We start from the raw sequence: 12,526 nt of genomic DNA on the forward strand, positions 1-12,526 counted from the left end.
CCTACTCGGCGAACGTTGAAATAATAACTAATCCGCGAATTCAACGGATCTGACGCGACCCTAGGGACTCAGATTGATAGGAATTATTCGACAACTGAATCAGTTACGATTACAATCCGTCCAGAAATTGAGGGAACTGCATGGATCTCGATAGAGCGGTGAATAGAATTGGACAGTCGCACCGGGTGAAAGAAAAATGCACGCTTCGTCGCACAAATTTAATCAAATCATCTATTTTGTCAAATTCTGAACGACAAACTTCATCATTCGCGTGTAATCGAAGAAAGACTAATTTAGAGAACCTTCAATGCTTTCACCGAGCGAACAAAGGCGATTTGTCGATGTTTGCACACTCTCTGAAATATAATATTGTATGTTCTCTCTAATTTTCATTAATTACGTTTCCCCAACAAAACTTGATGTAAAAATGTAGATCATCCTGAATAATGGATATTTTCGAAGCTTCAATATATGAATAAACACATTTTGTCTATAATATCTAATATTTAGGATAACAGACGTAAATGGAGAGAAATATGTATGATTTCGGTTTAATTATAATATAATTTCTGCGAATTTTCCCCTTTCTAAAATTATAAAACCGTTAACAACGTAAAAGCTTTGAGAAGCGTCTCATCGCAGGCGTACTTTGATCCAGGCAAAGTACAATTAGTCAGGATTAACATCGTTAAAGTCAGGAAAACAAGATAGTTCTATCTTCGTAACGTGTTTTGGTCTGAAAGCTTTTCGAGAGCGTCTTGAACTTTCGACAAACTGACTGATATTGCCAACTACATCGATCGAGCGAAATTGACCGATAAAAACTGGTTGCACCTGACTTTCAGCAGTTAGTTCGGCAGCCTGTAATTACTCAGGATTTATCGCTACTCCCGCGATGGTAAAATGGACGAAATGTCGACCTCGAACTCGGAATTAATCGGGCAGGCGTTAAGAACACGCGAAACTCAATGCTTCTCAAAAACGTAAAAATTTGCCCATTTCTCCTGTTCCTTCCGATGCCGTAAGCGTTCGCGAGCAGGCAATGAATATTCCCCGTTATATTCCATATTACCGTAAATCTTTCCGTGAGCAATTTCGCCTCTCAATTCTATACTTAGTTTTGTAATATTCAATATAAGATATGATATAAATGTAACATGGTTTTTCATCAATCATTATTGTATCACTGTACAAATCTATTACGATACAATTGCGATATTTGTACGTATGTTAATCAAATATGAAGAGAAAATATTGTTGCGATGTTCAACACCGGAAGAATTATAATATGCATGCTGTTCAAAATAATCAGCGTAACGCGCCGTCGAAGAAAATTAAGTACCAAAAATGTGCGTAGCTAAAAAAAAATCTACATAAATACGCTTATTGGAGGTTTAAATTTCGTGTTCGTTAGATTCTTTAATAAATTTCATGGACATCTAATAATCATCTAATTACTTGAAACAGAGACTATATATAAAATAGAATAATATCACATATTACATCTCTAATATAGTACTTATTATAACAGACGTTTTCAACAAATAGGAAAATCAGGGCACAACTTACACTGATTACCCAACAAATATTTCAATATACGAAAAAAAAGCACGAAAATTTTCGACTAATTAACAAATAAAATCTATGACTAAATCCATGCATTACATGTCACCCGCGTCAGAAGAACTGGAGAAACCGATATGCCTTCTCCGCCTCGCGAGAAAGCATCGGGAGGCGCGAGAGTCCGCGAGAGATGCCGCGCAACGGGCGCGAGTTCGGGAACTGCCGACTTCGACAGTTCGGGGAAACTGTCGGCGCTCTGTGTGCGACGGGGGTTTCCTACCCCTCCCCCCCCCTATAGCGCGCGCCGGGCACCTGATGTCCCTTCGGGGGCAAGGGAAGGAGAGGGAGATTCTGTCTCCGCGCCCGTTTCGCCGCCGCTCACCCACGTAGGCAACAAGAGTGTCTCGGCACTCTCCGCGCTCATCAGCCCAGGAACCGCTCACGTTCCCATGACGACACGCGTGCAATTCCATCCCCTTTCTTCCCAACCAGCCCTGTCGTTCCAACGCACCCTCGCGAGCGCACGCGCCACCGGGTGCCTCGTGGCAACAGGTTTTGGATCCCGCGCTGCGAAGCGCGGCCTGCCCGGAATCGCGTACAGCCGGATACCGGGATCGGGACGGATGATCGATATAGATCGACGAGCCGAGAGAAAGAGAGAGAGAGAGAAAGAGAGAGAGAGAGAGAGAGAGAGAGAGAGAGAGAGAGAGAGAAAGAGAGAGAGAGAGAGAGAGAGAGAGAGAGAGAGAGAAAGAGAGAGAGAGAACTTAACAAGAGGAATCTCGAACCGCATCGTGGGTTTGCGGCGCGACAGGATCTGGATTATCGTGGCCTCGTGATATGATTTTCGAGAAAATGATGTATACCGCGGAGGGACAGGGGCAGGGATTATGATGAGATATCGAGGTGGGTTTGCGGGCGCGGGAAGATGCCCAAGCCCTTCTCTTTAAAGTTTCAGGGCGACAAGTTGTAGCCCGGGATTTTTTCAGGGGTTAAATCGAGTTGCTGATGATATGGCGAGGATACCGGTGAACTTTACGACTCCATCTTCAATTTATTTCCACCTGGCTTGTTCTGATGGATACATTTCGCGAAATATACAGATAATTCTTATGAATTTCTCGTGAGTTCAGGTGCCTTCGTTATAATGCATAATACTATTGAAAAATAACGATAGAAAAAAAGCTCTCATGTTAAACAACTTAACTCATTAGAACTATTAAAAGATTAAAGAAAAGTTCGAAAAGCAAATTTGAAAACCACCATAGATTTTTTTACAAATGTTAATAACTATAATATTTTTCGACTCTTTTGTGTAAAATGTGATATAAAAATAATTAATAATATTTCTAATACTAAAAATCACGAAAATTTCATTTTCAAATTTAAAATTTAATTTCTAAAATAAAAATCTTAAAATTGATTCGTCACGGTGGCCTAATATTTTTTTATACACAGGTCTCTATCTATTCAAAAACGGTTTCAAAAGAAAAGAACCGTGTAAAAACGATTATTCGAATTTTCTCTTTTCCGGCGTTCAAACTAGGCGAAGCGAGGAAAATGACCAGGGATAATTCACAAGAACTCCCGAATATTCGTTCGACGTGAAAACATACACACACACATCGTCGACATCTCGATTTCGACCGTTAAGGGGATCCTAAAGCCGTCTGTAATACCGGCTTTTTTTCTTAGCACTAATCTTTTACGTGGCTTTTATAGAAATGCAAAATTCTTGTCTAGAATTAAAGTACGCGTCAAAATCTAGGTCATGGTGGTCGAATTTATATCGAAAACAAAAAAAATTAATATTTTTGTAAATTTTTGGTAAACGTGACGACAATATTTGCTTTGTACAAAAATTCCACAATCAATATCCACAAAATTAGACCGGCATAACCTAGGAACAACATGTAGGAACAATGTTGTGTAAATAGAACTAAGATTCAACGCCTAGATAAAAAGATTAGTTTATATAAACTTTTATATGTGCAAAAGCACATTCGGGTTGATATTGCGTGTAGCGAGAGATGACGCGGCACGCGAAACAAGGACAGATGCCTCTCGTTAGACAAAGACAGATATAGATATATGACATAGAAAACAGGATTAGAAATGTTGACATTACCGACATCGAGGAAGTTCAGCCTTCGCTTTAGGATCCCCTTAAGAGGAAGAGCAAAGTTAAGTTGTGGGAAGAGTAAAAAAACATCTGAATGCTTGTCACCCTATAGTCATTATTTCGGCAATGATCGGTAGGCGGTAACATGGTCAATGATCTTCTCCAGATCGGTCTTTTGAGGGAGGCGAGGGAGCGAACGGACCCTCAAGGGTGGTCAGAAAGTGGCAGGTACGAAGGGAGAACGCCTTTGACCAGTCCCGCACTTCAACGCCATATACGATCGCTTAGGTTTGGACCTTGCGATCGTACTTGACACGATTGCAGCACGCACGCACGTTCCTCCATCGATTCTCCGCGGAATCCGCGGTTTATTGGCTCTCATGGGAGATTACGCGTGCTGCGTAGTCACGATGATTAATGTATTAAGCACAATCGTAAATCCGTAATTATAAAAAGAAATTAATTATTAATTTATCCTTTAGAACGATTTGCGCGTTACAAGAAACGTATGTACGTATCATTAAATAAATGCGAAACAAGTGTACCTGGTATTGTTTTAATAATGGATACGAGACAATATGTGTACGATGTATAATAATGTTAAATAATACCTAATGTAAAAAAAATTATTTCTTGTATTTGCGTACTTTGTCCAGCAATTTCATGGATATATCGAAAGATATCGTAAGATAAATCACTTATAGGGATAAATCGACTTTTTATTTAGATAACTGGTTTCGCGTTCTTATATACACACACCTGAAATGCTTTCTCCTGATTGAACTTTTTTCAATCAAACTCTTGCTGACCACCTGGTATATCGATCTTACTGATGGTATACTGATTCTGTTTGTGTAACGAGATCTGTGATTACAACTAAAGCATTAGTTCTTTCAAAGATGTCGCACGCAATAATCCTCTAAAGATCTTCTGTAATCAAGGTCTAAATTGTTATCGATTGCATTGCACGTTTAACATTTTTTCGCATCCGGCGTTTCTAATAATGAAAGAAGGGAGTTTTTTAAATTAATTTATTATTAATTTTTTTATTAATATAATTATACTAGAAAAAACAGTTCTAGAAAAATTAACAGCTTTGAGATAGTAATTTCTTTTTAAAACAAAATTTCTTCACAATCAGGCAAAAATAATTATTCCAAGATAGTAATAATTAATTTGTTAATAGCACACGTGAAAATTCTCAATGTAACAAAAAAAATGCGCGAGCTTTAGTACCGACGTTTATATATGTCGGAATCATCAAACCTCAATTAGCGACGAATTAGAGGAATGGCTGTGTCATTGAAGAGATCGATACATCTATTAGAATGTCAAAGTACCAAATAGAAAAAAAATCGCCTTTCGTCTATTAACGTTTTTCCTTGCCGACATCCGTGGGGAACGTAGGATGCGAACAAATTGGCCCGAATCTTTCTCCGTGGAAATCATTTTTCCGGCTTTCCTCATTCCGCGCGGGAGTAAAAAAAGCCACTCGTGACTCATTTCTTCTCGGCGATACCCGAAGCGATTTATACGGTTTCTGATTGCAACTGATGTTGCTCTTTCCGCACTTGTGGGAAATTCATATATCTTCGTTCCTCGATCGTCGCTCAAATAAAATTCTTGCCAAAGCAAACAAAGTTACAATGCAAACTTTGCTTTTGGATATGATCTCTTCTTTTACGGGAGATAAGCCACTTCCGGAATGAAAATCGCGAAAAATATTTATGAATTTTTCTCGAAGTATATAAAAAAGCGATTCGTAGAAAATCTGTAAAATAATAGATCATTTATACTATTAATAGAATAATTAAAAGTATCGTGTGTGTGTGTATATACCTATCATTCTCGGCAAGCAATCGTATTTTTAATAAAAGTATGTTATATTTGAATTCGATACATTTTTCGTCCGATTTGAAAAATATTTGAACAGCTCTTGAGTTTTAAATATTTCATATATATACGAGTTCCGTAGAACGTTAATAACCGGTTTCGTTTTTCATTTAATCTGCAAATATTTTAGATTGAAATGTCATCTATAAAAAAGAAATTTTTTTTTGTAAAAATCGCAATGAAATTTTCCTTGAGTGCCACAATATTAGTCATTTTCCGAAACGCAATGTCATTAGCAAAGCATGAATTATATATGCTGTGGTATTTACAATCAATAGCTCTGTTTTCTCGTTAAATAAATGAGCTGCATATCCGCATGAATAATGGCAATCATAATTGTACGAATGTGTACAATCTCGCTTCAATTATTCAATCCGTCATTACGAAATGAGCACTATTTAGAACTGTTGATATATATATATATATATATATATATATATATATATATATATATATGCGGGATTTCTCTCTTTCTCTCTTTTATGCATGACATTTGTAATTGTATTGTATAGAAGGTGTGTAAAATCGGCTAATTAGAACCATATTTTACAACATTTCTTAACCTAAGAATTAGTAGATAAATCGCTAATAATCACCTTAAAATCTTAACTATGTCTGATATTATTTATAAGTATTATTTATAAGATATATATGTTAAATGACGCAATACGAAGTTAAACGCAACGAAGTCACATCGCCGATGGAAGAAATAAATCCTACTGGGACAACTATAGATTTATTTTATGCAACAGATTAAAATATACAACTGTGCTTAAAATTGTAATTAAATTTTATGCGTAGGGATTGTAACAATCTTATTTAAAATAACAATCTTATTCAAAATAGAGTTTTCTAATTCGTTTAATTAATAAAATGCGACCGATATTAATAATTTACAAAATCGCTATTAATCATATTTTCCAGCTCAACTTGCACATAAACAACACTGCAACTTAAAGCTTACTGCTAAATTTTGCTTACGCTTTATACAATGCAAATCGACTTACCGCTGACTCCACAGGCAACTCCCTTATAAACAGATATAGATTGAAAATTTAGTTCACGTTGAGCTGCAGCCATGAACGTTTATGCAATCCTAATTATACAAGCTTTAATATACTATCTCAAGGCGATTACTCATATACGCAGCCAGCAATTGTCGTACGCATCAATAGTATCGACATTTACGCGTCATGTTACTACGTGAGTCTAGCGCATGTACTAATACGTCCTTAAGTCCGACAATTATTGTACGCAACGTTGCAAATAGCGTCTAGTACAATAGCAATGAAGCACAGCGACCGAGCGAGCTTGCATCGTCGTACTAACATTACCTAAGCCTGCTTCAAACGCGCGGCGCCAACAGAAATTATCGAATGTTTCGAGGAACCAATACTACCGGATGCCAATCTAAATCCGTAATATTCTGCCTGAGCCTATCGTTTGTGTTTACTCTCATCTTCAATTTTATGCTTAAGGACGTTCTCTCGTCCTTATACTAGAGAAAATCGATTTTCTTAGGATTTTCTTGAAACTGTGAATATACGTTAATTTAGGTGTGCTTTATACGTGGTATAAATTTCAGTACCTCTTCCGGTATAAAAAATAAAGATACTAAGCCTCAAAGTTTAAAAAAAAATTTTAAATTTAATTTTTTTTAGTTTTGACATTTTTTCCTTATAGAACTCGACGAGAGGAGCAACTTTGGTCCTGTTGGCCAACCTCGTATCTCTTACCGTTTGGCCTGGAAAACCTTTTCATTAGTAAAAGTTAAAACAGGCTCAGTATCTTTATTTTTTATACCGGAAGAGGTACTGAATTTTATACCACGCATAAAGCACACCTAAATTAACGTATATTCACAGTTTCAAGAAAATCCTAAAAAAATCGATTTTTTCTAGTATATAAGGACGAGAGAACGTCCTTAAGACTTTTATAAAATTATATAAGTATGGAAAAAATAAATAAATATAAAATAAGTCCAGAAAAATACATTAAAATTAAAATTATATAACTTAAAATAAAGTAAATTTTTTCGTATAATTATCAAAGATATAATGAAAAATGAAAATTTTATTTCAATTTCGTTGATCCATATTTTTTAATAACTCGGAACAAACTATAAAAAGTGCCAAGTGTATAATCTAAAGTTCGGATTAAATTTGGATTGGATTGTCACATTGTCACGTAAGTAATAGACGAAAATTCAGTATAAAGCATAAAAATTCAGAACTTATTGCAACAAAATCTGTAATAAGACGGAAAATCGACGATGTTGAATTTGCATTATGAGCTTTTATCGCAAAGTTACATTAGAACTGCGACGAACATTCGAACCGCATAACAGTGCTTAAATTTTCACAGCTTCTTGCCACGAAATTGTTGCAAAACCCATTTTGTAACAAATTCCGATCTGCGAACCTCGTAGTTTCGCAAATTATGCATTTGACAGCTCCCAGCTCGGGTTTTGTACACCTTGCATCAATCTACTACAACGCGCGGCCGAGTATTTCCACCGCTGAATATCCCTCGCCCTTTTTATTCCCATTTATTACACATGGATAATCGTACTTCGCTTTAGACACGTCATTATACTTCACGTATAATTAATACCATTAAGTGCCAGTTAGAACGATCAATTAATCTTTATATCTGGTTTTCTCATATCCTGATTGTCCTATACATTTACAAATCGCATCTCTTCTTTAACTTCTTTCTCGCTTTATTTAAAACAAAGTTATAGACCTTCTTTTTCATTATATCTCCGTTTTCTTATTATTTTATACGTTTTAATTCGTTATTAATGCAATCTCGCATTTTTGTCAATTGTCCCGGAAATTTCAGTGTATACGTATCCACGGAGGACACGCCGTCAGGACTTTTAATATACGTGCTTCTTTTTTCTCTTTTCCTCTCCCGACTCTTCCTTTTGTCTTATTTAAATGTACGCGCACCACATGTAACATACACATACACACATACGCACACAGCGGAGAAGACGAAGTGGGCAAAGTCTGCTATCGGGCGTCCCACTGCGAGGGTAACCCCGGAGGCCGGAGTTTATTAGCTCAACCCCCGATCAGCGATGGCAGTGACGTAGTAACGCGTATAAAAAGACAAGTGTCATCAACTAAAAAAATTAATAAGGCATAAATGCAGGAGGGTAGGAGCGCGCGATACGTCGGCGCGGCGTGGTCGACACGGTAGACTGAAGGTTGTTGATTTCAACAACGTACGAAAGGCCAACCGCTGCACTAACATATACAGAAACTCGATGCTAAAATAATAAAACGGCAACTCGAAGAAACCAGTCGTCGCGGCGCGGCGGTGCGTCGACCTCTGTTACAGAATACTTTCTACGAAGAAGAATGCGGTTGTGCTAGTATCGCAAAAACTGTAGGTATTTTTTTTATCAGCAAACATTATCGTTCTGAACGAAAATAGGTTCGTATTTGATCTATCACGAACGACTCCAATCCATCGCTACCGAAATGGTGCCCCACCGAGATCCCGTCCCCTTCCGCCGAGCTAACAACATGGAACTCGGAATACACGGAAAACATATAGGGGCGCCTCCAGCCATATAAACGAAATGTGTTTTCTCTATCGCGGATATATTCTAGGGGAACGAGCGAGGTCTCCTTTGGAAAGGGGAAAAGGGGAAACGCGGGAGAGGGGAAGTAAGAGAGCGGTTATTTGCACACCGCGAGCGGTCAGATGACTTCGTTTGTGCCACCCCTTGTTGGCAGATGTCGGATGTCTTTCTGACACGGGCCCGCCAGGTTTTTCGTTCCCGCTTGGTCTCTCCTTTCTCGCTTGTTTTCAAAATGGCAGAAGTACAAAGTACTTAAGGGCGTGGGCCGTTCCGACTGTTCACGCCTGACCTTTTCATCGTGGGCTTCGTGCGAGGGGATAGGAGCGATGGGCCTTACGCATGAATCCATGGGGTCCGCCGGAGTGGGAGGAAGTCGTTTCGAAACGGTTGCTTGGACGGTCGTCTCCAGTTTGCACAATCATCTTCTCGCGGTCGTCCAGGCGCGCGATAATGAAAGGTAAACACACGTAACGGGATTTTAATGAGAATTCAAGAACTGAGAAATAGAAGAGTCAAAGCTGACACATATAAAACCATATAGCAGAACGATGCCACGAATAAGAGAGAGCAGGTAGGTATAATGATAAATTCAACGAAGAAGGAAAGATTGAAGAGAGAAGTTTTCGCGCATTATTTACGATTGACGACCCGAATATCGCTCGTTCATGCGACGCCAGGGAAACAAAATTTTTTCCGCGAAAAATAAAGCTGTTCGCAACACGACCGGTGCGACAGGTCAAAGTAAAATATATTAACTTCGATCAAACGCCCACCCGATTAGAGGGCAAAATTCGTAAACAAGGAAATTCGCGTGCACTACGCGACGAAATCACCCGTCAAACAATGGTACACGATTCAAACAAAGCGCGCGGCACTAATTTAATCCCTCTAATCGATACGGCCGTGCGGCCGCACGTGGCCGATTATTTTCGAGGTAAAACGTGGTTGACGCGCTACGGAAAGGCGCGCAGCAACAATATCGAAAACCAATAATCAACGACAAATGGTGTCCGACGCCCGCCCGCCCGCTGCCGTGCCGGTCTCCTCGCCCTCGATCGCGCGGTCCGATCTTCCAGCGATGTAGTTTACACTCGGCCTCGATTAGATTACGCGGGGCAGAGCAGCAACAGGCAGATGTGGTATTAATCCCCGGCGCAATTTATCGCGTTCAAGCCGCCTGTGAAAGATTAATTCGATATTGTGGACGCAGCGGCGGACACACATCGCGCGCTCGCACCTTCCTTCGTGTTCCGTTCCGTTCCGCGCGAATTCGCTATTCGCGTTTTGCATTGATGATTTATAGGAAACTAAACGACCAACTATATATATTACATCGCGTCGATAAAAACGTGAAAAATATGTACGCGATGCCCTCTCGGTCGACACTGACCTTTGAGGGATAACGACGCGACTACAATCATCTTGTCTCAATAAAATGCGAACGTTCGCGTTTTTCACGGCGTTGAAACGAGACTCGACATAAACTTTGCAAACTGTGCATTGTCTAAAACTGCTGCGTCTCGTATAAACAAGACTCTTTCCGAGAAATCATTTACCCAAGACTTTGATTACTTGACTTCGGAAGTTTTTACTTTTTCTTCTTTGTTCTCATTCCTTTTTATTTTTCCCTTTCCTTTAAACGGCCGTTCATTCGGAGATGAAATAACAACGAATCGAAAAGTTTCTTTGACGCGCGTGGATATTTTGACGAAAACAAATCGGCATAAATATTGATAAGCGGGACTACGACGAAGCAGCGGTCGCAGCATCAACGGAAGAAGTGGAAGAACACGACGAGCGAAGAAGGAGCCGAGTGGAGCAAGAAGAACGGAGAGCGAGAAGGGGGGCCCGAGTTCGTGACCAGAATAACGTCCAAGCCTCTCTCGTACCGCCGGTGCATGCAAGAGCAAAAGATCCGAAACGATTCCGAGCAACACCGGCACCGCCCGGAGTCGACGATCCTCGCCGACTCGACTGCGCAAACCGCGCGTTTGGATATCACGAGATGCGCATCGCTTCTCTCGCAGCGAGGCGCTCCGCACCGAGGGAAACCACCACGGTGAAAGAGACCACCGATAAATCGCGCTTTGGGACTATCTCGTAGTAGCGGAAAGCGAACGGGAGGTTCGCCTTTGCAGTTTGCACCGCGTAAGCTATGAGGGAAACAGACGCATATATAGGCGAATCTAGGACGGAAGCGGATTTAAGCGGAGGGTAAACATCGCCGATCAAAAACGCGTACACCGTGGACCAGTGATAAATCTGAATTCAGTAAGCCACGGGTTTACCTGCGGATAGTAGTAATAACCAAAGATAGATTATATTACGAACTTGCAAGCAAGCCCGAATAATGAGACGCGCGGAACACGAATGCAATTAGTCCGTGAAATTCGGATACGAGGTAGACGAACCGCGTTGTTCTTTGCACAGCCGCGATTAAATGCGAAGTCAATTATTCCGATCACATGAAACGACATGAAACGAGTGGACGCTAACGTAACGAGCGCATCCCACATCCCTCCCAGTCGGTCCCAGCGGACATCCATTTTCCCCACCGGGGAGAAAATTCCATGGGTGGTTGCTCCACATCGTGTTTTGGTATTCGCTTGATACAGCTCTTTATAATCAAGCCGGAGATCGGGAATGATTTTATTAAAGTGCCACGAGCACGGTTAATCAACGTCCAATCTAATTAAGCATGATAGGCGCACGTCTTGACGTGCATTTCTGGCGTTTTCTCTCTCGATTTTCTCGCATTATGCGTTTCGTATCGTTCCCCCCCCCCCCAAATGCCGATGAGCGTGATCGTGGTGATCGCCTCAAACAGATCAGCGAGATTGCGCGTAATTGAAATCTTTTTTACAGCCATCACCGAACATTCGAGCGATCCCTATAATCACACCTCGATGTCGTAAAGCAGATCGGAAATTTCCCTCAATCTCTGTGGTACTCGAGTACTCTCGGCCCGGTATGAACTTCATTAATGGAGAATTTAAAAAAACTTAAAAAAAGAGAGATAGAAGACAACGCGCATTACAGTTACTTTAGATTACATTGTACTTGTATGAGGGTCCCTCATATCATATAAGCGTAAATAAACGCTCACTGAACAGGCTTTTAGATAAACAGACTTTTAAACAGACATCAACGCATCATGTATATGTACATTTTTTTCTATATATATATAACATAATAAAATAGTAAAATGAAAAATTATATTTCTATTCGCAGCGTCACTTTTCCTTTAAGCGTTCGATGAAAAATGAAGAAACTTTAACGAATATGTGCGGCGAAATTGATATTCCTAAGTATAGGCAATTTGATAAATATCATGGAAATCGGTACGGTTTCGT

General features: G+C 39.8%; 1 protein-coding gene across 10 annotated transcripts in view; it reads right to left on the reverse strand.

The window, feature by feature from the left end:
- LOC143896978 (ras-related protein Rab-37) overlaps window positions 1–12,526 on the reverse strand; it is a 175,039-nt gene that overhangs the window by 33,978 nt on the left and 128,535 nt on the right. The window contains exon 1 of one of the 10 annotated variants that reach the window (XM_077405220.1): window positions 1,666–1,790. The exons of 8 other annotated variants lie outside the window; for them this stretch is intronic. The gene's annotated coding sequence lies outside the window, so the exon portion shown is untranslated. Of the gene's footprint in view, window positions 1–1,569; window positions 1,791–12,526 lie in introns of those variants that run through there. One more of the 10 variants, XM_077405218.1, reaches the window with a different exon arrangement.

The sequence above is a fragment of the Temnothorax americanus genome, unplaced genomic scaffold, assembly GCF_048541705.1.
Source record: "Temnothorax americanus isolate GAGA-0224 unplaced genomic scaffold, ASM4854170v1 Scaffold2, whole genome shotgun sequence".
NCBI classification, from domain to species: domain Eukaryota; kingdom Metazoa; phylum Arthropoda; class Insecta; order Hymenoptera; family Formicidae; genus Temnothorax; species Temnothorax americanus.